At 52.7% G+C, this 23957-nt stretch overlaps 1 protein-coding gene across 2 annotated transcripts in view; it reads right to left on the bottom strand.

The window, feature by feature from the left end:
* Positions 1-23957, bottom strand: part of SGMS1 (sphingomyelin synthase 1) — a 282666-nt gene that overhangs the window by 226189 nt on the left and 32520 nt on the right. The window lies entirely within an intron of this gene.

The following is a 23957-nucleotide window of genomic DNA, read 5'->3' as shown; positions in this document are numbered from 1 at the left end:
GGGTTGGACGACAAAGACCCCACATCCTGTTTTAGTCGCCACACATGGCCTTTTGCTCCTCCAAGCAGCATGGGTCTCCAAACCCGCCTCCCCATACCCATGCCGCCCGCCCGGTCCCGCCAGGCACCGAGCCGGGCTGTGGCGCCAATGCCCGGGGGGTCACCCCCCCTCTTGGGTGGGCGGCCACACCTGCCACCCCACACGCAAAGGCCGTCACCGACAAGGGACACCCAGGCTGCCTTGGCAGTGGCAGAGAAAGAGGAAGCGCTGAATACCTCGGCCTGGCTCTGGGTGTGAAAGATCTATGAGACAGGTAGGTGCTAGACTAAAGCCCAGAGAAGGTAAGGAACCCGTCCAGGGTCACACAGGACCGTCTGCGTGTAGACCGCTGCCCCGTCCTCACCGTCTGTTGTCATCGGATTTTAGCGGGTCTTCTCCCCAGGCTGAGCTGCCCAAAGACCACAAGATGGATTTTCACCAGCAAGAGAACGAGGCTTCATGTACTGAGCTCTGTGTAGACGCCACAGCCCGGAGCGGGTGCTGACGAGGCACACAGGAGCACGAATGGAAACCGTGCACGGCACTCCGCTGGGACGTGCCTAAAATCGAAATCCATTCTCTCCTGGGGTGCCCGGCTGGCTCAGCCGGTAGAGCGTGTGACTCTTGATCTCGGGGTCGTGAGTTTGAGGTGGAGACGTTGCTTCAAAAGAAAATCTTTGAGACAAATCCATTCTCTGCTATGCAAAACTGTAAGAAATTTCAAGTGACTGTGTAAACAGGAAGAAGCATCTGACACCTCGTCTCGAAACAGGGGAAGCTGCTGAAGCAGAAAGGAGGGAAAGCAGGGAGCAGGGCCCAGCAAGAACACGGCTCCTCGGCGGGACTTGCAGGCTTTCCTCCAGCGTGTTATGAGCACGTGCATTCATACGTGGGCACGTCCACGTGTGTGTGTGCATCGTCTTACGGTTTTTCTTCCTGACCCCAGCAACACAGCCGCCAGGTCTCCACGCCAGCAGGGAGGGGGGATCGGCAGCGGGAGTCCGCACGTCCTGTCCACACGTCCCCGGCAGCCTGGGCCTCCCGGCGACACACCGGCCACGACGACCCTAAGAGCACCGCACCCTTCGCAGAGCAATTCCACTCCTCCGACACGATGCGGTCATTGCGGGGCACGGCCTTCCGCTCCTGTCTCGTTATTCACCTTAGGATTCCAGAAGAGTCTCCCAGCACTGAGGATAAGCAGCGATCCGTCATTTCAGTGCTCGTACCGGGCGGACATAACGTTTTAAATCCAGAGTGTCTTAAGGACCAGTTCACCGGTCCAGTCAACAGGGATAAAAGAAAACAAGGACTGGAAAGGCCTGCTTTCTGAAGCTTCAACCAGTGAAACGACCTCAGGCAAATCGAGGTCTCTCAGGGTCTGCCTTTCCACCTGTGATACGGCAGGTGCGTGTTCACTGGGCACTGGGCACCAGTCAAGCATCCTACACACGCCGACTCACCGTGACCCCGCGACCACACCCGTCACCGGCCCCATCGCACAGCGGAGGAAACCGAGGCACGAAGTCACTCACCCGGCACCAAACGGCACAGTGAGAATACAACACAGGCCGGCTGGGTCCAGCACGCCGCAGGATCACGGGGTTTGTGGGATTCCTTCCAGCGTGACCCTCGGCGATGCTGGAATTCTAGGAATAAGCTGTGCTTCGTCCGTCAGTCACATTCATGCCAGCTTTTTGTCGTTGCTCAGTACCCTTCACAGATAACAAAGCCCTGATCTCCCAACGCTGAAAGATTTAGTGTGGACACCAAAATCACGGACTTTATTATTATTTTTTTTAACGTTTATTTATTTTTGGGACAGAGAGAGACAGAGCATGATCGGGGGAGGGTCAGAGAGAGGGAGACACAGAATCCAAAACAGGCTCCAGGCTCTGAGCTGTCAGCACAGAGCCCAACACGGGGCTCAAACCCACGGACCGTGAGATCATGACCTGAGCCGAAGTGGGCCACCCAACAGACTGAGCCACCCAGGCGAAATCACGGCCTTTAGTAAGAAAAAAAAGGTCAACCTAAAATGAACGAAAAATACACGTGGCGTTTCAAGCGCTTCTTGACCTTCCCACTCTCGGCCGATGTAGGAAGAGCTAAGTCATTGGAGGAACTGAAAGGTGGATGGATGGATGCAAGACAGAGACAGGTTTTGCTTCTGGAAAAACTGAGACTGGAAATATGTCCACAACCGGTTTCTGGCACCCTAGCTGGTCTCCACTAACGTCTGACGGACCCTCCCCCACCACGGAGGATCCAGACAGAACCAGGAGAGAGAGCCTGCACGGAGCCACCAGGGAGCACATCTTCATCTGGGGGCAGAACATTTCCCCGAAAAGACGAGTTAAAATCTGAGACTCTTGCACAGGGGGTGTGAAAAACACCCTAGTTCACGTGCATTTCTTTTTTCGGAGCAACAAGTCTGAGGCCCGCGCTCTCTTCTTTCAAAGTCCCAGTCTCTCCCCAATCCAACTACCCTCGCCCGAATGCCTGCGTGAAATGACCACTTTCTAGATCAGAGATTCTAGGACCCGGCTGTGCACAAACTTGAGCCGTCTCATTAAAATGCAGATTTCTGGCCTCTGCACCCCTAGGTGACGGTTCAGTGGGTCTGGTATGAGGCTCAGGAAGCTAGGTTTCTGATAAACACCATCACCTACATACACACCTGCTTGCACATGTGCACACACGTCCCACCACGGCCCCGAACCCCTCCCCCTCTCGTCTGCACAGGTGGCTGCAGACCATGCCTGACACACACAGGGCGCACAGGCTGCAAGAGCAAAATCACAGCCTAAATGAGGTCTCCATATTGCCTAGGAGATGGCGGGGGGGGGGGGGGGGGGAGTAGGGGGACTTCTCCGCCCCCTTCCTTGTGTGTCCATCCGCGATTCCCAGCGCTCCACCCTCAGAACAGACCTCCCTGCTCTCACCAGTCACTGCCAAGGCCCGTGTTAGGGGGGCTCCAGCTCTCCCTGTGCCCAGGAAGCCTCGGCAGCTTCAGCCAGTCCCTCCCGGCATCAGGGTGGCAATCCCGCGGGGCAGGTGGGGCCCCTTATCATCGCTGCACCTGAACCCCTCGTTCTCCATCCCTGTCCAGCCATGTGCCCACGCCGCACCTGCAGGAAGGCCGGGCAGGCCGGTGGCCACTGAAATGAGCCCCTAATTCGGTGAAACAAGGTTCTACACCATAGCAAAAACGAACTTCTACAAAACACCGTGACACTGAAAACCAACTTCAATCCTCTTGCGTGAGAGGCTCTTTTTACGGACCTGGCCTCCTATGCAATCAGGCCCACGGTTACTGGGGTTTCGGTTACCAGGACCCGCGGGCGCAAGGTTTCCGATTACTCTCAGGTACGATCCGGCACAGAGGTGCTGACAGGTGCCACAGGCAGCACTGAGGCCGGCTCCCAGGGCTCCCGGGCCAGCCCCGACACTGCACCTGCCGGGAGAGGACCACAGGAGGCCAAGGGGCCCTCCTGGAAGACAAGCAGGTGCCACCCAGAGCCCTGTGAGACCCCAGGCCTCAGGCCAAGTGCAATAACCTTTGGTCCAACTGGACATCAAAGAGCAGGACGCAAGCCCCTTGCACCCATACACATTCCTGTTCCGGTCACATACGTTTACAGCAGCCGGGAGAGCACGTCAGAACGCTGGCTTTCCTGATCCAGGAAACGGGACGCAGATAGAGACCCACAGGGCAGGGCCGGGGGGTGGGTGGGGACAGAAAATACACACGACAAAGACATGACCAGTGTGTGAGTCGGGGCTGTGCTCACTTTTGGGGGGAAGGGAGAGGGTCAAAGGTGAGAAGGGCACAAGTGCCTCTAGAGGGCTGGAAAATGTCTACTGCTTACCCTGGGTGGTGGTGACCTGTATTTACCTGGTGATGGTGGATTTTTGCTTGGCATACTTTAATGAAACCGTTCCGTTTTGCTAGAAGTCTGAGTCTGACTTTACGGCAAGCCCAGTGCCCTAGCTTTTACTGTCGGGGCCTCACATCCCTGACAGCCACTGGGCCGACCAGAACGTGGCACCATCAGAACCTCGCGATGATCCCCCGGGGCGGCCACACACCCAGGAAGAGTCACTGCTCTGCAGGGCTCTCAACATCCTGCAAGTCGAACGCAGTGCTGGCCAGGACACCACTTAATGAACAAGAGCACACGGGGGACCAGGAATCAGGTGCAGTTAACAGATTACGATAAAAGAAGGTTCTACTCCTTGCAAAAATGCCACAAAGTGGCAGCGAACGAGCACAGATAAGCAGATCACTAAAACAGGCTCCTACACATAGGCCTGGCCCTGAGTGCCCTTTCCCGCGGGCGCCCCCCTCCTGTCCCCGACCAGCTGCACCTTCCGCCCACCCCCTGGCACCTCGCTCATGACGGGCGTGGGAAGGGGTTAGCATAAGCCATTTTCTTCTCTTCCTAGACAGACTTGCAACGGTTTTTGCCCTTTACAGTTACCTTTCTGCCAGCTTTCTAGCAAACGAGCAAGGTGCTCATATACTGTCGCCTACCCTTTTCTGCTCTCCAAAACAAGCACCGAAGGGCAGAAACTGTTACTCAACTCAGTATCCCCAAGGCTTAGGACAATGTCTGGCACACAGCAGACATCCAGAGGTATGTGCAAGTGCACAAAAACAAAACTCATTTTCTAAAAACTACACCAGAGGAAGACACTTGTATAAAACCCATACACGTGGTTCAGTCGGTTAAGCATCCGGCTTCGGCTCAGGTCATGATCTCATAGTCAGTGGGTTCGAACCCCGCGTTGGGCTCTGTGCTGACAGCTGGGAACCTGGCGCCTGCTTCCGATTCTGCGTCTCCCCTCTCTCTGCCCCTTCCCCACTCATGCTCTGTCTCTCTCAAAAATAAATAAACATTCTTAAAAACAATTTTTTTAACTGCCTATGTATCTGAAACCACCTTCGAGGACACTGAGAAATCCTGCTACAGCAAAGCAGATCACAGTGTCACCTGCCACCGGGCAGTGCCACGTGCTGCCTTCCACCACGTCTGCTTGGAACTGAGAAGGAAGCCACACACTTCGGGCTGGATTCGGGGAACGGATCCCTGCATGCTGCCGGTGAGGTTACGCGAAAGACGCGTCTGGATAAGAAGGGGTTAAGGGCGTGCGTTTGCGAGTCAGGCATGAACGGGTTAAAATCTCAACCCTACCATGACCCGAGCGAGGAATCCCATGTCTGGGAACGCCTCGTTCTGCCACAGGCGCCGCATCCCAGGAATGGCGTGCCGAGTGGCTCCCGGGCCTCCGGCTGGCTGCGGCGAGCGTCTTCTTCCTCGGGGCGGGATGCGCGAGTTGACCCACAGCGGTGTCCCGCACCTCGTCTCCGCGTTCCAGTGTCCTCCCCAACGGCTGGGCTGAGCACCGGTGGCCCGGGAGCCGGAGGAAGCCGTGTGGGCACACTCAGATGCCCCCACCCGGCACCCTGGGTCCGGAGCGAGTGGCACAGAGGGGCAGGGACGGAGAAGAACACCGCCGAGGGGCACGGGGGGAACTCCGTCCAGGGCCTGGCTGGCACCAGCAGGTGCATCCCGACCGGGGCGTCTACGGCACGGCAGTGGCTCGCTCGCCCCACCGCACGGCGTTTGCTACGGTTCCGACGACCCAGCTCCTTTCACAACGGCTGGATGTTCTTATCTACGTGGACCGAGGCTGGGAAGTTCTGACAACCTTTGGCTTTCAGACGCGCAAGAGGAAGACAAAAGTAAGAAGCTAATAAACATCAAAAGAAGCGAAATCGGAGAAGCGACCGCTCGGGAAACGAGACCGAGCTCAGACCGACACGGCAAAAGCTGAGATTGACCGTGTGTGTGCCTCCACGGCTTTTACCCTAACCTGTGACGGCGCCTTCGTTTCTGAAAACACACGCTCGCTCTATCACATCCAGAACACAGATCGATTTCCTTCGTGTTATCCTGTTCTCCGATTTCTCTGGGATTCACGGGAACCAGAGGACTGTGGATTATTAAACTCCTTCGCGTTCCGTGCAGCGAACAAATCCTCGTTAAAGGTCTGCTGTGCGCAGGGCACACCGCGGCACACCTGCAGCCGAAGTCATGACAAACGCGGGCAGCACAATTCAAATCCACCTGACGCACTTGTGATCCATGCTTGAAACCTTTATTGTGATCTGTTTTTTGTTAAAGTTTATTTCTTCCTTTCGAGGGAGGAAGGGGCAGAGAGAGACAGCAGGTCCCACGCTGTCAACACAGAGCCGGACGTGGGGCTCGACCCCACAAAACGCGAGATCATGACCTGAACCGAAACCAAGAGTCAGATGCTCAACCAACTGAGCCACCCAGGTGCCCCCTGAAAACTTCATTTTTAAATGCACAACACCCAGGAGAGTACTCTGGGTTCTACACGGTATATTCTGCTAACACACACACACACACACACACACACACACACACACACATGCAGGCAGATGGTCTGCAGGCCAGAGGCAACCACAGACGGGGTCTGCTTGGCCCACAGGGTGCTGGTGTCATTTAAGGCTTTCCGTCGGTTACTCAAAACTCCGGATTTCTATGAAGATGTGAGATCTGGCTCCCACCCCACACAGGGGCCACCATATGGCAACGCAGAGTGGACTCTGGCAGAATCTGCTCCTGCTCTAAGGGACACGCGGCCTTCCGCTGGGTCACAGGGCCCAGGCTCTGCTTTTATTTAATATCCAACCTGCTTCGCCCATTTGTCACCTGCCTGGCCCCGCAAGGCACTCCAATCTGGGCTTCTCGTTTCAGATGCATCATAAAGTGGGCTTTAAAAAAACAGACAAACACTTTTTTCAAATGTTTCAAAGTTTCCTTTTTCCATAGGGGAAAAAAGGGAGAAGACCTCTTTTCCCGGTTCAAACAGTCCCCGAACGTTAGACTTTCCAGAAACATTAAATTTCTAAACTACTGTATCTCTTATTTCGTCATTACGTTTTGCACGTAATGTCTGCCTTCCAGGAAATGATGAAACGGCATCATTTCTTCACGCCCCACCTCTCGGGGTGTGCGGAAGGGGCTGGGAACGTGTGTCCAGTTCACTCTGAGAACAGCAGGCGAGAGCTTTCAAACGCTTTTGCCTTGACCATCACATTTCGAGAACACCTCGAGCATCTTCATTTTCTGAGCAAAAAGCATCTGGTACTTTTAAGTGCCAGTATTTTTAAGCAGCGGTATGTACGTATTTCTATTTCTTCCACACTTCCTTTTCCTCCCACTAAACGGAAGATGAAAGCCCTCACACTTTGCGGGCTTACACAGCCCCAAAAGGAGCTTGAAAATAACGCTGCTCACGAGCTCGTGGACGATGTGTGAATGAAGAAAGCAACGAGGGACGAAACAAATACACCGGAGGGCAGAATGACCGTGTGTGTGAGCCGGGGGGAGCCGCCAGGACCCCCTGCTGTCCACCCCGGGGCCTCCAGCCACTGGTCCCCCTCCAGGCCACACCGCCAGCCTCATCACGCCCATCGCGCTCAGAACTCCTAGCCTCAGCTTCCTGCCCCTTTCCTGAACAACCCTCAGCACACAGTGGGACTGTGACTGTTCCTCCGGGAACAGGGGAGAGTAATCTACCAGGCGCTGGGGGGGGGGGGGGGGGAGGATTTCTTTGCCAGGAACAAGGAAGTGCTTGCAGCCTGGGGCGCCTGCGGGGCTAGCAGTGACGTGAATGCGAGGTTTGGGTGTTGGGGGGGGGTGGAGATGAACAGTGAGGATGCGGGGACACGGGGGCACATGACCTCACAAGGAGCAGAGATCTTGGGGCAGAAAAGCTGGCTCATTTCTGGCTGGGAGGCGATAAAACGTACCGGTTAACAGCATGGACTCTGGAGTCGAGAGGGCCCGGGGTCAGCGCTGAGGCCGCCGCTGTGGCGGCTGGGCCTCCTGGACGAGGCCGGCCTGTGCCCACACAGCGGGCTGCTAGCGGGGCCTGGGACTAGGCCCAAGATGGCGCCCCATGCGCCCCACGCAGCGACCTTGTCCACGGCTGTCCTAGGAATTGAGGGCTACGTTTCTTAAGGCAGTTTTTACGAAACTGACGAGGCACTGCACGCTGTGGGCCTCCAGGGAACGGATGCCATGAAAACTGGAAAACTGTTCAAGAATTCCCGGGCTCCCCTTCCCAGAAGGAAGGTCAGGGACCGCTTCATGGTCTTTATTGTTTGAACCAGGCTTTCTCACTGGCAGAAAAAGTCACTCAAGAAGCATCTTGGGCCCTGGGTGGCTCAGTCGGTTAAGCGTCTGACTCTTGGCTTTGGTTCAGGACAGAATCTCATGGCTCATGAGTTCGAGCCCCGCATTGGGCTCTGCTGTGTCAGCACGGAGCCTGCCTGGGATTCCCTCTCTCCCTCTCTCTGTGCCCCTCCCCTGCTCTCCCTATCTCTCTCTAAATAAATGAACCTAAAAAGAAAACCAAAACAAAGAACCAGAGTTCAGTCACAGAAAATCACAGAGTGATTGTAGTCAATCTGTTATGAGCCCCAGGTAACATTACAGTGTTAGGGATTAGAAGGAAATGGGCGTGCCTTTGGACTGCAACTCTTCTGAACTTATTATTTTAATAATCCAGAAAACACTCAACATAATCTGGACCCTTAAGTATAGCTAATGCCGCTGCATTACACATGAAATTCTTTTTAAAAGTGAAAAAGAAGGCCCAGTGAGTGAAACGAGAGAAACCCTCAAGGCCCATGCACCACCGCTCTGCACCCACAGTTCCCCATTAGGGTCCCAATAACATTTGTACTGGGGACCCCTCGGTTCTGTGCCACGTTAGTAAAGGTAGGAGTAACTGCTCCTGCCCTCGATCCTTCCAGACAAGCTTGGAGACAAAACAGTCTTTGCCTCTGGCCAGAATTTTATCAAGTCCAACTGCAAACATCACTTATCTCTTCTCTCTCAGGGCCTACAGAGAGAAAAGTAAACCTGAAAAGGTAAAAAAATAAAGACACACAGCTTTACGGGGTCGTTTTGCCAGTGGGCACATTCCCCTCCCCAGGGAAATGTCCATTTTGACAGTTAAGATTTTAAGGGAGCGTCACAGCAAAGGGTTAAGAGTCTGAAGAATAAGAACTAAGAAAAGCAAACTATAATCGATGCCCCCAGTATCTTCTCCACTTCTCTTCAGCAAGCGCTGGTGCATCCGGGAGGGCAGTCCACGGGGGGCACTGAACAAGCCCAGCACATGTGCCAGAGCTCGAGCCCTGCACATCTCAGGGCCAGAGTAGAACGGGAGCCTAACAATGTATATAGCAGTGCAATGATGTCTGCTGTGTATCCTATACGTGCCAGGTACTGTGCTCAGCACAATATATACACGGGGCTCATGTACCTGTGCACATATGTAGCAGAGACAAAAACATCTACATATTAGCACAGATATAAAACTCACATATATACACATGTACCTATATGTATGTATAATCTCACTTAATCCCTGAAACAACCCTGGAGCAAACAACGTCTCCGATGTACGGACAAGGCTAGCTAACTTCCGCGTGGTCACACCAAGAAGCCGGGATCTATACCCCGGTCTGTCCAGGCTCTTTCGCACCGCCCACGGAAGGTGGGGCTGACAACAACTGAGCGGCCACACAGGAGAGTGAGGGAGAAAGTGCCACCACCATGCATCTGGCAGAGGTTCTGAGCAAGGGCCGGCTGGCCAGCTCTTCAACTAGAAACAGGACCACAGCAGAGACCGTCTGGCCGGCTGAGCATGCTACGCGGTGCAAATCCAGGAGCGTGGGCGAAGGCCACCTCTTCCCAGGCTCACAGCCCTTCGTCCCGTCTAAACACGGCGGCTCCTGGAGCTCCCACCGCGGGATGAGATGCACGAACGAGGATTCTAGATACCGCATCGTATGGCGTTCCCAAGTAGCCCAGGAGTCAAAGTCTGTGCAGCCTCTTCCAGCGGGTGAAGGAGGGGTGGTGGAGAGGCGAGCCCCTTCCCCCCGCCTGCACCCCAATGTTCTCATTTGCAGATCACAAAGGCCAAGATGCACAGCCCCCTCCCCATAAAATGACAGAATTTACCAGATTCAAGCGTGCTGCGCAGCACTCTAAAGGCCGAAAAGGGGGTGGGTGGCGAGAGGTGACAGAAGGGACTCTCAGAACATCACAGTCGTCTGCTCTGCAAACTGGGTTTGCGGGGGGGGGGGGGGGGGGCAAAAATATATACATATATATTTACATATATAGGCGTACATATGTACAGATAGGTATATATATGAGCAGGTTCCATTGCCAAACCCAAGACTACGACCTTGCTAAAATTAGAAGGAAACACAGTACTGCAGAGAGATGCCCACTTGTTTGTTATTTTTTTTTTTTTTTTAATTTTTTCTGAGAGGGAGAGAGAGAATCCTAAGCAGGCTCCACGCTCAGTGAGGAGCACGACTAGGGGCTCAATCTCAGGAACCGTGGGATCAGACCTGGGCCGAAACCAAGAGCTGGTTGCTTCACCGACCGAGCCACCCGGGCACCCCGGACTTTCTAAACGGAATAGAAACACGTTGTGGATGTCTTCTCCATGTTCTGGACACTCTCTTGCCCTATCCCCTCCTCATCCCCGTCTTCTCTTACTATGGATGTCAGGGAAACACAGTGCTTGTCTCCATCATTAATGTGGAACGCAGCCCAGAGTGCTGAATGCTCACAGAACTCTCCAGAAAGCTCTCCTGAGAGCCCCTCCCTGCCAGCACTGCCAGCGGCTGCTGGGCGCACCCACTGGACCTTGGAAGCCACGGCCCCAGCAGGGGCAGAAACACTCCGATGCCTTCTGAATCTTTTCCGAGTTCCACAGAAAATCCAAAGAAAAATAAGGCTAGGAAGTCTAACCATTCATCTCTAAAAACACAGGCTTCAGATCTTCCCAGAGCTACCTGGGGAGAGCTACCTACCAGCCCCGCTCCCGGCCCTGCCCTCGTGCCACTCCTAGGGACGTCACACCTCCCACGTGGGACTGTGTGGGACCCCCAGAGGCTTTCCTAAGCAAAGCCGAGCAGCAGCTGGTAAGTAAGCTCGCCAAGCAGCCGGCGCTCATTTGGCCCCGGCTTCTGACCCCGGAGACGCCCACGAGGAGGTGGGGGATGGACACATCGCCCCACAGGTGAGTCCCCACCTCTTTAAACAGAAACACGGACAGATCACCCTCGTCACGGACTCGACAGCTGACGTCTCCGATGTCACAACCGTGGCCTCCACACAAGCCATCGGATGCTGGGGTTTTGTGTGCAAAGCCAGCAGCCTCTGAGCCCCTCGGCCAGTACACTGATCTCAGGGCCGCTCAGTCACTCCGTCCCCGCAGTCCCCAGCTGCAGCTGGAGGATACACCCCCTTCCAGCAGAACAGACGAATTCCATAAACGCCACTCTTTCTTCTCATCCGCCTCCAACGGCAGGGGCGGCCACAGTGGAAAGAGTATTTCATTCACACTCTGTCTGAAGGGCAAGTTTCTCCACAGCAGCAAAAATTCTCAGCCAGATGAGGGGGCCTATTCGTGACAATCTAAAATCACAAATGACAGAGCTCCGGCCCGTCTCCTGTGTTTTCTGAAACACAAAAGAATCACCTGTCTCGGGAATTGAACTCACTTTCCGTGGCACCACCCATCACACTGTAACGCACACAGGTGATCCACGTCTCCCGGGAGAAGGTGCTGGGCACGTACCTTCGCAAGTGCCCTCAGAGCGGAACACTACGTGATGGTCGCCCTGGGGGCAGACAATCGAAATCGCCTGGAAACGAGAACAGTTCGCTTCCTCCTTGACTCTCGGTCTGGCCTATAAACACTGCACAGACCTGGGGCCTCACGCCCTGGGAGCCGACCAGCTCTGGCCAAGATCTGAACGGGTATTTTCTGCGAGGAACAGTTGCAGTTCCGCTTTTGATTTTTAACAAGGGTTTGTTTTCCTTTGCCGACCCTCAGGATTTAAAACAAAAAAGTCTTCCAGGCACTTCAGGGCACTCCAGTTAAGCGGAGGGTCACCAAGGAAATGTTTCGCTCGCGCTCGGGCCAGAGCTTCCGAAGCGGACGAGTCGCAGAGGCATCAAGTCTGGTCACTGAGGAGGATGACAAACCCCAGGAGACGTCGGCTGGACGTCGGTCAGCTGACCCATCACTGTCCACACGGTCCCCTCCGCACCCCAAGCCGCGGCCCCCACCCGCTAAGTCACAGGCGCGGCTCCCAGAATCCACGCAGCACCACGCACGGTAAGAGACGGGGACATGGCCCTGGGGGGGGGGGGGGGGCGGGGAACGAGCGCAGGGACGACAGGAGTGGCTGATGCACTCTCACCTACAAGAAGCCGCCATGCACTGACATTCCGTGTTTTTAAAGAGCACAAAGAGCCCGGCATCGCTGCAGGATGGTGCTTCCTAGGTGCTTTAGTCCAACCTCAGGACAGGAAGGAAAACTGCCCCCAGACCGTCCGTGGCTTTAACACGAAGAGTCGGTGACCTTCCAAACCCAGGAAGCCCACGAATCCCATTTCCTCAAAGGCTGACGGAGCAATACCGAGCCCAAGCTCTCACGTGGAAAGCGGCCTCTCGGTTCCACACACGGCCCTCCCAGAAGTGCACCAGGACGTCGGCAGGCTCCCACGGCAATCAGCACACGCAGAGCCGTCCGTCTCTCGCTTTCCCCTTCCGGGGACGAAGTCGGCGGCCAGCGCAGGGCCCTCTGCCGGAACTCCGTCATCCGGCGGCCACCGGGGCCTAGCGACCCTCCCTCGGGTTATCAGGCGGGGCAGGCCTGCCTTCCGCTGAAGGGGCTGTGCTCCAGCGAGCAGGGAGGACCGAGGACGCGCCCCCCATGCGGGGAGGACGGCAAGCAAGTGCACGCGTCCCCGGGAGCGCACCGGCGGCGATCCAGGGTCAGCTGGCCGGTATTAAAAGAACCACACTGCCCTCCTAAAAACCGCCCAATCCCAGCAGAAACCTGCTAGCAGAGTTAAAGCTCCTTTTTTTCCCAGTGTTTTTCAGCCGCTCTCTGGCGACCTGACAGCCGGAGCTTGAAGGCCCTGGGGAAGCATTTACTAGGGATCAAAACCACAAACACGGCCTCGCTCTCTGGGCCCGATTTTCGCGTCTCTCTGGCCGGCTGCGGAGTGCCCTCTGTGGGTGGTCAAGGACAAAGGGCATTAAAGCCCATTATCCCCATTCCCTGTAAGAAGGCTTAACGTGTCAGCTGCATTTTAATCGAAGGATTATACGCTTGCCCTCTGAAAACTGCTTTCAGAAACATCACTAAAGAGCTTTTTTTGTTTTAAGGATTCTTATTTTTTGTCTCAAAGCCCAATTATTCATAAGTTTGTTGGTATTTTATATCTGAGATGAAAGCCTTTAAGAAGAGGCAGCGGCTGCGGCAGCGTTAACAAGAAAGCCAGCATCTCTGCTGAGAGAATCTAAATATATATCACGCCTTAGAAATGAGAGAATGCCAGTTACCGCTCGCCACCACAGGCCTGCCACCAAATGTGGACGGACCGGCCCTGCCCTGGAGATGCTTAAGGGGTCCACGTTGACTTCCTGCTAAAGACACTGAAATGAACACACATACTCAGTCTGTCTCTCTTCTAAAACCACAAAACAAGAATAATTAAGGCTTTTCAAAAAATATTTATTTTTGAGAGAGAGAGAAAGAGCAGGGAGGGGTGCAGGCTCTGAGCTGTCAGTACAGAGCCTGACGCAGGGCTTGAACTCCCACACCTCGAGATCATGACCCGAGCTGAAGTCAGACGCTTTAATAGCTGAGCCACCCAGGTGCCCCAATGTGAAGCCTCATTCTTAAACATGAACAGACACTCAAGGACTATCAGGCAAACAGAGGAAGTATCTAATGTGAAAGACAGAAATGGGAGGAGAAAAAAGCAACATAACAAATTATGCAGGAAAAAAAAAAAAGCTTCAAAAAGAAGGAAAAAACATGATTGATCTCCTCAGAGGACTGAGAGAAAATACTGTCCTGAAATAGTAAGATTCTGTAAAACAGAAGCATTCACAGAACAGCCACCATGAAAAACAGAGCTGTCAGAAAATAAAACTGTAAAACATGAAACCTTTAATCAAAGATTCAAAAGCAAAGTTGAGAAAATATTCGAAGAGAAACCAGAACAAAGACAAGACAGCCAAGGCTAAGTCCGCACTAACAGGCACGTCAGAAGGAAAGAAGAGAGAAGACGGAGGGAAATCAATAATGACATACTTCAAGAAAATTTCTAAAAACGAAGGACATGAGTTGCCAGCCTGAACGCCCATTTGGATCTCAGCGGAACAAGTGAACAGCGGCCCTCCCCCACCAAGGAATATCATCATGAAATTTCAGAACGCAGAGGATAGAGTCAGAGAGAAAAGGAAAAATCACATCCGACAAGGGGGCCGGGAATCAGAAGGTGTCAGGCTTGTCCGATCAACGCTAGAAACCAGAGGACAAAGCACCAGCCTTGCCTGTTCAGAGGTTCAGAGATTCCCACCCTGGAATTCTACACCCAGCCAGACCGCAAATTAAATACGAATGTGACGTTCTCAGATATAAAGCAACTCAGAGGAGTCTCACCTCCCATGTGATCTGTTAGGAAGGTTCCAGAAGGTGTGGTCTGCCAAACCAAGGGAGTAAACCAAGACAGGAGACGATATGAAACGAGGGAAACAGGGAAGCCAGTACAGGGGCAGATCAAAGGAGCCCCAGAGCGATCTGAAGGCAGAGCCCGTGACAAGATGTGGCACACAGCAGGCCGGGGCAGCGCTGTTTGCACTGGGACGGGGCCTGACGCCCCAGCGGAGATGGCGTCCACGAGAGAGCACAGACACGATACCCGACGTCTTCACGTATTGTGAGGAGATTCACGTAGAAGGCCACATTAGGGGCTAGGGCACCGATCCTTTAAAACAAGACACTTACTAAATCCAAGAAAAACAAAATCTGCGTGCAGGAAAGGTAAGGGGGTCCTTGCACGTAGGCTGCACAGGGGTCTGGCCCTACCTGCGGGGGCCGCGTTCCAGGACCCCAGAGGAGGCCTGAGAACACAGACAGCATTGGAACCCACACGGAACCCTAGACAGTCTAGAAACCAGTCTTTATGCCACACACATGTCGAAATCACCTCCTGGCCAAGCAAACCTTAGTTTCCTCTAAGCTCCTAATACTGGATCTGATTACTTTTTAATGTTTATTTATTTTTTTTTGGGGGGGGGGGCAAGTGCACAAGTTGGGGAGGGGCAGAAAGAGAGGGAGAGAGAGAATCCCAGGCAGGCTCCGTGCTGTCAGCGCAGAGCCCGCACGCGGCCTGAACCCACAAACCAGGAGATCAAGACCTGAGCGGAAACCAAGAGTCGGATGCTCAACTGACTGAGCCACGCAGGCGCCCGGTACTGGATCTGATGGAACAGTCGGCAAACGTTCCAGGGTGAGGGCCCACCCCAGATATGGCTGACCTTCCCGAACATGTGAACGATGCCGGCGTGGACCCTCTCGCAGAGACACTCCCTAAACCCACGTGGCGGCGCTCTGTACAGGGACCGAAGACCAACCTGCAAGCCGGACCCGCTGGCACAGCCGCCCTCAGGAACAGTCCTTCCAAGCCACAGGCTACTCTGTAGGAGATTCTCCTCTGTGCTCCCTGCACACACCCCATAATTGGGACAGAGACAAGTGTGGGAACAGGAAGAAGTCAGGACGCCTGACTACAGCAGTGACACTACAGCGTGACTCTGGACTTCCACACCCTCACCCGTCAAATGAGGGGGACGCTGTGCTGGCAGGGCTATCTTCGAAATGAACAACAGAACGAGGGGCGTCTGGGTGGCCAGTCAGTTGGGCGTCCGACTTCGGCTCAGGTCACGATCTCGCGGTCCGTGAGTTCGAGGCCCGCGTCGGGCTCTGGGCTGACCGCTCGGAGCCTGGAGCCTGCTTCGGGTTCTGGGCCCCCCTCTCTCTGTGCCCCTCCCCGCTCATGCTCTAAGAATAAACACATATCACTTTAAAAAAGAGAGAGAGGGGCGCCTGGGTGGCGCAGTCGGTTAAGCGTCCGACTTCAGCCAGGTCACGATCTCGCGGTCCGTGAGTTCGAGCCCCGCGTCAGGCTCTGGGCTGATGGCTCGGAGCCTGGAGCCTGTTTCCGATTCTGTGTCTCCCTCTCCCTCTGCCCCTCCCCCGTTCATGCTCTGTCTCTCTCTGTCCCAAAAATAAATAAAAAACGTTGAAAAAAAAAATTTAAAAAAAATAAAAATAAAAAAGAGAGAGAAATGAGCAACATAACGAGCGTCAGACCAGCATGTATCAGGCACTGTGCTCAGTGCCCTGCAAATATCCACTAATTTAAGCCTTCCCAGAACCCTATCGGGCAGACCCCTTTATCTCCGCTGCACCCTTGAGGAGACTGGGGCGCAGTGATCTGTCAGAATCTTACGTGGCTCATGACTGAACCCACATTCTCAACCACGTCTTCGTCCCGCCTCCCTGACGCCGCTCTCAGGTCAAACAAGAGAACACTCCTAATGCAAACCATACGAAGATACACGTGTTGTCATCATCATCATCCCCATCATCAGGACGATCCCAGCAGCCGACGACGTTCCGGGAAAGCACCCGATTTCTGGAGGGAACCCTGCAGGGCTGCTGCCAGTCAACGCTGCCTCCTTGGGCTGACATTGACCTCGGGCCGTCAGTACGGAGTATGCGACCTGGACGGCCCAGTGAGGACAGGCAGGCCCACGCCCCGGCCCCAGTGCCTGGCCCACGCGAGGCAGAGGGTCAAGAACGTGGCTTGCGTCCCGCTGATCACCGTAACAGGGTGGGCCCCGAGCTGCCAGAGCCCCCGGCCTCCCAACAACTGCAGACGCATCAGGACGCATCGGGACGTATCTGGCTCCGTGACGAACCTGATCACGCTGATCCTCTTTCTGACACACATTTCACTCTACCAAGCGAGGTTCACGGGCACGTTAGTACTTTTCCCTCTCTGGATGCAAAAGCTGACAGACTGAGGACGTCAATCCTAATTAGCTAGCCTTGACAAATTAAACGCTCCTCGGGCCGGAGTTCCCGAAGAAAGCGCTCCCTATTATTAGAACAGAAGAGATCCAGTTTTTCTAATGCCACAGATTGGGTGATTTGGCCCATCACCAAATTTGTTTCAGAAAACCTTATTTTTGCCCAAAGAAGTTAATGGAGCCTACGGTTTCCAGCTGTGTGAGGGAAACGCCCGTGGTATGTCTTCCCCTCCATCTTCTCAAGTCTCGTGTTTCATGTATCCCTAAATCTGAACCACTATTAAAAAATTACTACAATGAAGAATACTACATTCAATACTACATTCATTACTACAATGAATTTGTCAAGACATTTTAAACACAAGAGCAGGAAACGTAAATGGGTATCTTTTCTTCCTCGTAACTACACCTGAACTTTAGTTTCTTATAAGTTTTTTTAATATTCATTTCTTTTTGAAGGGGAGAGAGAGACAGAGCACGAGTGGGGGAGGGGTAGAGAGAGGGAGGGAGACACAGCATCTGAAACAGGCTCCAGGCTCTGAGCTGTCAGCACGGAGCCCGACGCGGGGCTCGAACTCACGACTTTTGAGATCATGACCTGAGCCGAAGTTGGAGGCTCAACCGACTGAGCCACCCAGGTGCCCCTATACTTTAACTTTATTAATTTTGGCAACAAAACCAGTGTAGAGTTTGACCCCCATTCATTAAGCTGACCCCCACCCCGCACCTGCTGACCTTCCTCTCTGCGGTTCCTGCAGACCCTCCCGAGTCTCCAGTTTCAAGGGAAAGACCGCTCCCCCACATCACTGCCCCCCCAGTGGTTGCACGTAGCATCCCACCCGATGTCGGATGTGTCCTAAGGTGAGGAGAAGACACTACCACACCATCATGCATTCTCACATCTGTAGATTATTACACGCAGCTAAACACCTGTAACTAAAACATCCAAAGGAACCTTCAACCTCACTTCCTAAAGGATGTTGTGGGCCACGACGAGGTGGTTTACGGGGTTTACGGGGAGGTAAGTCGAGGGCATTTCCCTTCTGTGTGTTGGAGGGCAGTGTGGGGTGACAAAGGGGCAGTGACTCACAGCCCGAGGCTCCACCCATAAAGCATATACGAGCACACGTGAAAATGCTAATGGGGTTACAACGATGTTAAAAGCCGTTTCACCAGTCTCTGTCCATCACAATGCCCGCTACAGCCCCCGATTAAGAAAAGATGAACTTTAGGGGCGCCTGGGTGGCTCAGTCGGTTAGGCATCCAACTTCGGCTCAGGTCATGATCTCGCGGTCCGTGGGTTCAAGCCCCATGTCGGGCTCTGTGCTGACAGCTCAGAGCCTGGAGCCTGTTTCGGATTCTGTGTCTCCCTCTTTCTCTGACCCTCCCCTGTTCATGCTGTCTCAAATATAAATAAATGTTAAAAAAAAAAAAAATTTAAGAAAAGACGAACTTTTCCAACCCCACGTGAGCAAACACATAAGCAGGCCAACAGACACTGTTACACTACATTCCAGACTTCACTACCTCGTGTGCGGTTCTGTCAAGGTGCGTTATTTATTATTCAAGTAGCCCGAGAGCAGAGGTCGGCTTGGCTTGCTTTGATAAGCACGCCAAAGTCCACGCCTTATCCAGATATGCCGCCTTCCAATGGTCCGGTGTCACCACATGTCAACAGTTAGGACCTTTGACACATAGTCATTTCTACGTATGTCGTGCTGCATTTGCTTACAACTGAAGTAACCATTAGATTATGGAGAGTAAGTGCTCATCAAATTTATACAATTAGGAAATATAACCAACAGGACATCTGCATGGCTCAGTTGGTTAAGCATGAGACTTGATCTCAGCTCAAGTCTTGATCTCACGGTCATGATTTCAGGGCTAGAGTTGGGCTCTGTGCTGGGTGTGGAGCCTACTTAAAAAAAAAAACTAAAAGAGAATTTTGGGGCACCTGGGTGGCTCAAATGGTTAAGCGTCCAATTCTTGACTTTGGCTCAAGTCATGACCTCACCGTTCGTGAGATCGAGCCCCACGTCAGGTGCTGCGCGGACCGTCAGGTGCTGCAGCCTGCTTGGGATTCTCTCTCTCTCTCTCTCTGACCCTCCCCCACTCAGTCTCTCTCTCTCTCTCTCTCTCTCTCAAAATAAATAAATATTTAAAAATTTGTTTTAAAAAAGGAAAGAACTGAGGCGCCTGGGTGGCTCAATCGGTTAAGTGTCTGGCTTCAGCTTCAGCTCAGGTCATGATCTCACGGTTTGTGGGTTCAAGCCCCGCTTCGGGCTCTGTGCCGACAGCTCGGAGCCTGGAGCCCGCTTCCGATTCCGTGTCTCCCTCTCTCTCTGTGCCTCCCCTGCTCTCACTCTGTCTCTCTCTCTCTCTCTCAAAAATAAATAAACATTAAGAAAATTTTAAAAAATAAAATAAAAATAAAATGAAAAAAAGAACTATAACCAACATATTTGTTTAAAATTGGGGATTTGGGAACTGCACTTCCATATCATGTTTTTGCTCTGATGTATGAAAAGCACAATCCTGGACAGGACCTCCAAGTTCACAGGAGGCTCGTAAGTTCCACAAGGGCAAGAACCATGTCTGACAATCACCATTTTGTGCCTCACATGTAATAGCTTCTCTGTAAATACTTGTTGGATAAGTAAATGAATAAATAAAGGCTTTAACATCAAAGTTACTGGTCCCGGGCTATTTCAAGACTACAACAGAGGTTACTGCTACCATGCCTTTGCTTTTATGAAGTAAAGCAGGAGTTGACAAACATTCTGTAAAGGGCCAGATGGTAAATGCGTTCCGTGTTCTGGGCCAGACAATCACCGCTGCAGCCACTCCACGGGGCTCTTTCACAACTGTTCAATTCTGCTGCTGCAGCACAAAAGCAGCCACAGACAAAACATATGCAAATGAGCAGGACCGTGTTTGAATAGAACTTTATTTACAAAAACCAAATCTGGTCATAAGCTCGTCCCCCAAAGGTGCCACTTCATGTTTTTTTAAAAATTTTTTTTTAAACGTTTTATTTATTTTTGAGACAGAGAGAGACGGAGCATGAGCAGGGGAGGGGCAGAGAGAGGGAGACACAGAATCGGAAGCAGGCTCCAGGCTCTGAGATGTCAGCACAGAGCCTGACGCGGGGCTCGAACTCACGGACCGTGAGATCGTGACCTGAGCCGAAGTCGGACGCTTAACCGACTGAGCCACCCAGGCGTCCCCCACTTCATGTTTTTTTAAAGGAATATAAAGCTATTTACTGAGCACCGTTTACCAGTATTTACAATAAAGTAAACAACATACAGTTGGGTGACATTCTGACTACAAAGTTATTGTTTTTCGTCGTTTCTGAACCAGTAACTCAAATACCGAGAAGACTGAGCCCACCTGTAAAGAAGAGCTGAGGTCAAGAATTTAGATTACAGAGGTTCCCCCCCACACCCCCGCCATTTACTCCAGCAGGTGCTAAACCGCCAACATCTCTACCCATCTAATTATGATCATGTCTCCATGAATGAAGTCTTGGACCTTCCCTGAAACATGACCTTTTAGTCAACACAACACAGCAATTTCAACTTCTTGGAAAGGAATGGTTCACAAGAAGGAACCTTTAAATGTCCATTTAACGAAGTTTTGCTTACCTAATTAACACGCACCAGGACCTGTCTAGTTTTCTCATGTGGGTGGGGAGGTTGTCGGGAGTGCTAAAATTTCCCTGAAAGGAAATGTCAACTTGAATTTGTAGGACTGCGGATATGGATTTGATACGGCTGCTTTCAAACTGTCCAATTTAAATTGTTACATTACATTTAAATTGTCCAATTAGTTACAAAATGTGAAAGGTTAAGGCTTCAGGAAAAATTTCAATTTAACTTGAAGGGATTTATTTCTGGAGGTTGCTGAAAATGATGGCATCCCAGAAACATGGGCTTACCTATGGTTATAAAATGCTGTTTTTATTTTGGGGAATGTTGAAAAAACGAACGAATGAACGAACGAAAGAGAGAAAGAAAGGAAGAAAACCATTTACATGTGTATTGTAAGTATGCACACACACAAAAAAAACCCAATTAAAAAGAAACAAAACAGATTGATCCTTCGGCATACAGGAGTTAAACACAAAATCTGATTGAGTAACAACTCTGAAGGTTTCCCCTAACATTTAGAAAAGGAGCTCTCTAATGCGGGGGAATAATACACCGTGGTCTCCAACATTCTTTTCTGATGAAGGAAGCAACTCCAGAAAGCACTGGTTACTCTGGACAAATAAAAGGAACCACTCTCTTATAATGAACGTGCTATTCACTAAAGGTTCCAAATTGGTGGGCTTGCTGAATTCAGCCACACATGTTTGGCCGGGTCAAGCATCGGGCAGGGCACATGCACCCGTTGTCCACGGTGCCCATCCCCCCTCACTGCACAACCCCCCTCCCCCCCCCCGCTAATCCCCGTCCTGCTACGAGCCCACCCGTAAGAGCCTCTGACCTTACACCCCAAATTTCATAGCACACCTGGCTTCCGGGATGTGGCCACACCCATACCTGTAAGTCCTTAGCCAGACCCCGGGGCTCAAGAGCGAGCCCGTGACTTCCCACTCTCTGCCCTTCATGTAACACCTACTATCGACACCTGAGGAATATTCACGGCTTGCCTACTGTTGGATATATTCTGCACAGTCTCCTCGGAGGGGCTGTGGAAAGGGGAATAATGGCAGAGAAGAGGGTGGAGAAAATGTGCAGGCAGGGAACAGAGGGGAAAGGGACGTGGTGAGTCCCGCGAGAAGGGCTGAAAGACCACCCAGGCTTCTCCCCACCGTGTCTGCTACCTGGATTCCTCCTTCATGCAACAGCAGCAGCGGCACAGGAGGGACAACCAGGACTGTCCCCACTGTAGCCACAAGTACTGACCCTCGTTTAGTCCTCCATTCTGTCGGGGGGACACTCTGAGCAGGGGAACCCCCCAGAAGTACCTGCACCTGGGGGAATGGACGCGCGGTCACCTTCTGAGGCAACGGGACGCTCTACAGCAAGGACAAGAACGATCTGGAACTCTCTCTGAAGCGCTGCTGAATGGGAAAAGCCAGACACCAAGCGGGTCAGTCCGCGTTACGTGTGACGCGCATACAGACAAAAACAGGCAAAACGAATTTACGCTCTTTGAAGTCAGGAGAGTAGCCGCCCGTGGGCGAGGCGGCGTCCGGGGTCCAGAAGGAGGCATGAGGCTGCGGTGGAAATGTCCCGTTTCCCGATCTGGGAGCTGGTTCACGGGAGGGCTCAGTTTGTGACGCTCTACTGAGCTGTGTGCGTGACAACACATGCACTTCCTGACGGCATCTGCTACTGCAGCCACAGGTTAAAAAACCATTTCCCGGGGCGCCTGGGTGGCGCGGTCGGTTAAGCGTCCGACTTCAGCCAGGTCACGATCTCGCGGCCCGTGAGTTCGAGCCCTGCGTCGGGCTCCGGGCTGATGGCTCGGAGCCTGGAGCCTGTTTCCGATTCTGTGTCTCCCTCTCTCTCTGCCCCTCCCCCGTTCATGCTCTGTCTCTCTCTGTCCCAAAAATAAATAAAAACGTTGAAAAAAAAAAATTAAAAAAAAAAAAAAAACCATTTCCCTGGGGCGGAGCTAACTGCAGCCCCCACACAGGGTCCCAGACCCCTTTCTCTCCTCCATCTGTCGAAGCCTTTTGGCCACAGGCCTCATCCTTTCAAAGCCTTAGCCAGGGCCAAAAAAGCAAAAGCCCACACTAGATCCTTCCCAGATACCCACAATTCCAGTCACGGCTTCTTGAGAAGGCTGGTGTCTTTCAAAGAAACCTTACTGCCGTCACCAGCTTTCTGTTCCAAATAAGAAACAGGAACACAAGGAGCCGCCACTGCCCTCCACGGCTCACTTAAATAGACTTCGTCCAAAATGGCGCTCTCAACGGACACCTCTGGCTCACAGACACCCACGAGGAAATGCTTGAAGAAGGCGCCACACGCAAAAGGCCGCTGAGATCAGATCGTGGAAGAGTCCGCAGCCGCCTCGCAGAACCAGCGAGCTGTAGCGACGGACCGCGTGCGACTGGTCATCGTGCGCCGTCACCCACAGCTACGGTCACAGCCGAACCAGTTTAAGATCGCATGTGAAGTTGCGATGCAGGTCGCCCAACTACGGCACTGGGAGCCACTCGGGATGCTTCACACGTTATTTTAATACCGTAACCTCTGCTTGACATTACCACACATGCTTTTCACGCTGTCTGTGAACTCAGGCCAAAAGAGCCAGTAAGACCTTTGAGCACATTCAGGGCACCTGGGTGGCTCCAGTGGCCGAGCGTCTGACTCTTGATTTCGGCTCAGGTCACGATCTCACGGCTTTGTGGGTTGGAGCCCCGCGCCAGGCTCTGTGCTGACATCACGGAACCTGCTTGGGATTCTCATTTTCTTTCTTTCTTTCTTTCTCTCTCTCTCTCTCTCTCTCTCTCTCTCTCTCCCTCCCTCCCTCTTTCTCTCCCTCTTTCTGCCCCTCTCCCACTCTCACTCTCTCAAAATAAATAAACTCTATAAATAAATAAGTCACCGACTTTACATCGGCTATAAAGGGATCATAAATTCAAAATTACACCTTTTAATAGGAAATTATAACGTGTTCAATTAAATGATTCTATGTCACATAGTTTACGAATGTTCTCAAATGCTTCTCGGGGAGAATACCCTTATTTTTTGGAGCTACATCCCTAAGAATGTGGGACAAAATGTCATGATGCCTGCAACTTACTTTCACTTCACATGCTTCAGAAAAATGTACGAGTATGCGCGCACACACACACACACACACACACACATACACACACACACACACACTGCGGCAAGACACTAACATTGTTAAATGCAGGCAGT

Source organism: Neofelis nebulosa, chromosome 13 (assembly GCF_028018385.1).
Source record: "Neofelis nebulosa isolate mNeoNeb1 chromosome 13, mNeoNeb1.pri, whole genome shotgun sequence".
NCBI lineage: Eukaryota > Metazoa > Chordata > Mammalia > Carnivora > Felidae > Neofelis > Neofelis nebulosa.
Note: the sequence above shows the minus strand (reverse complement) of the source record. Positions and strands in the feature narration are given on the sequence as shown.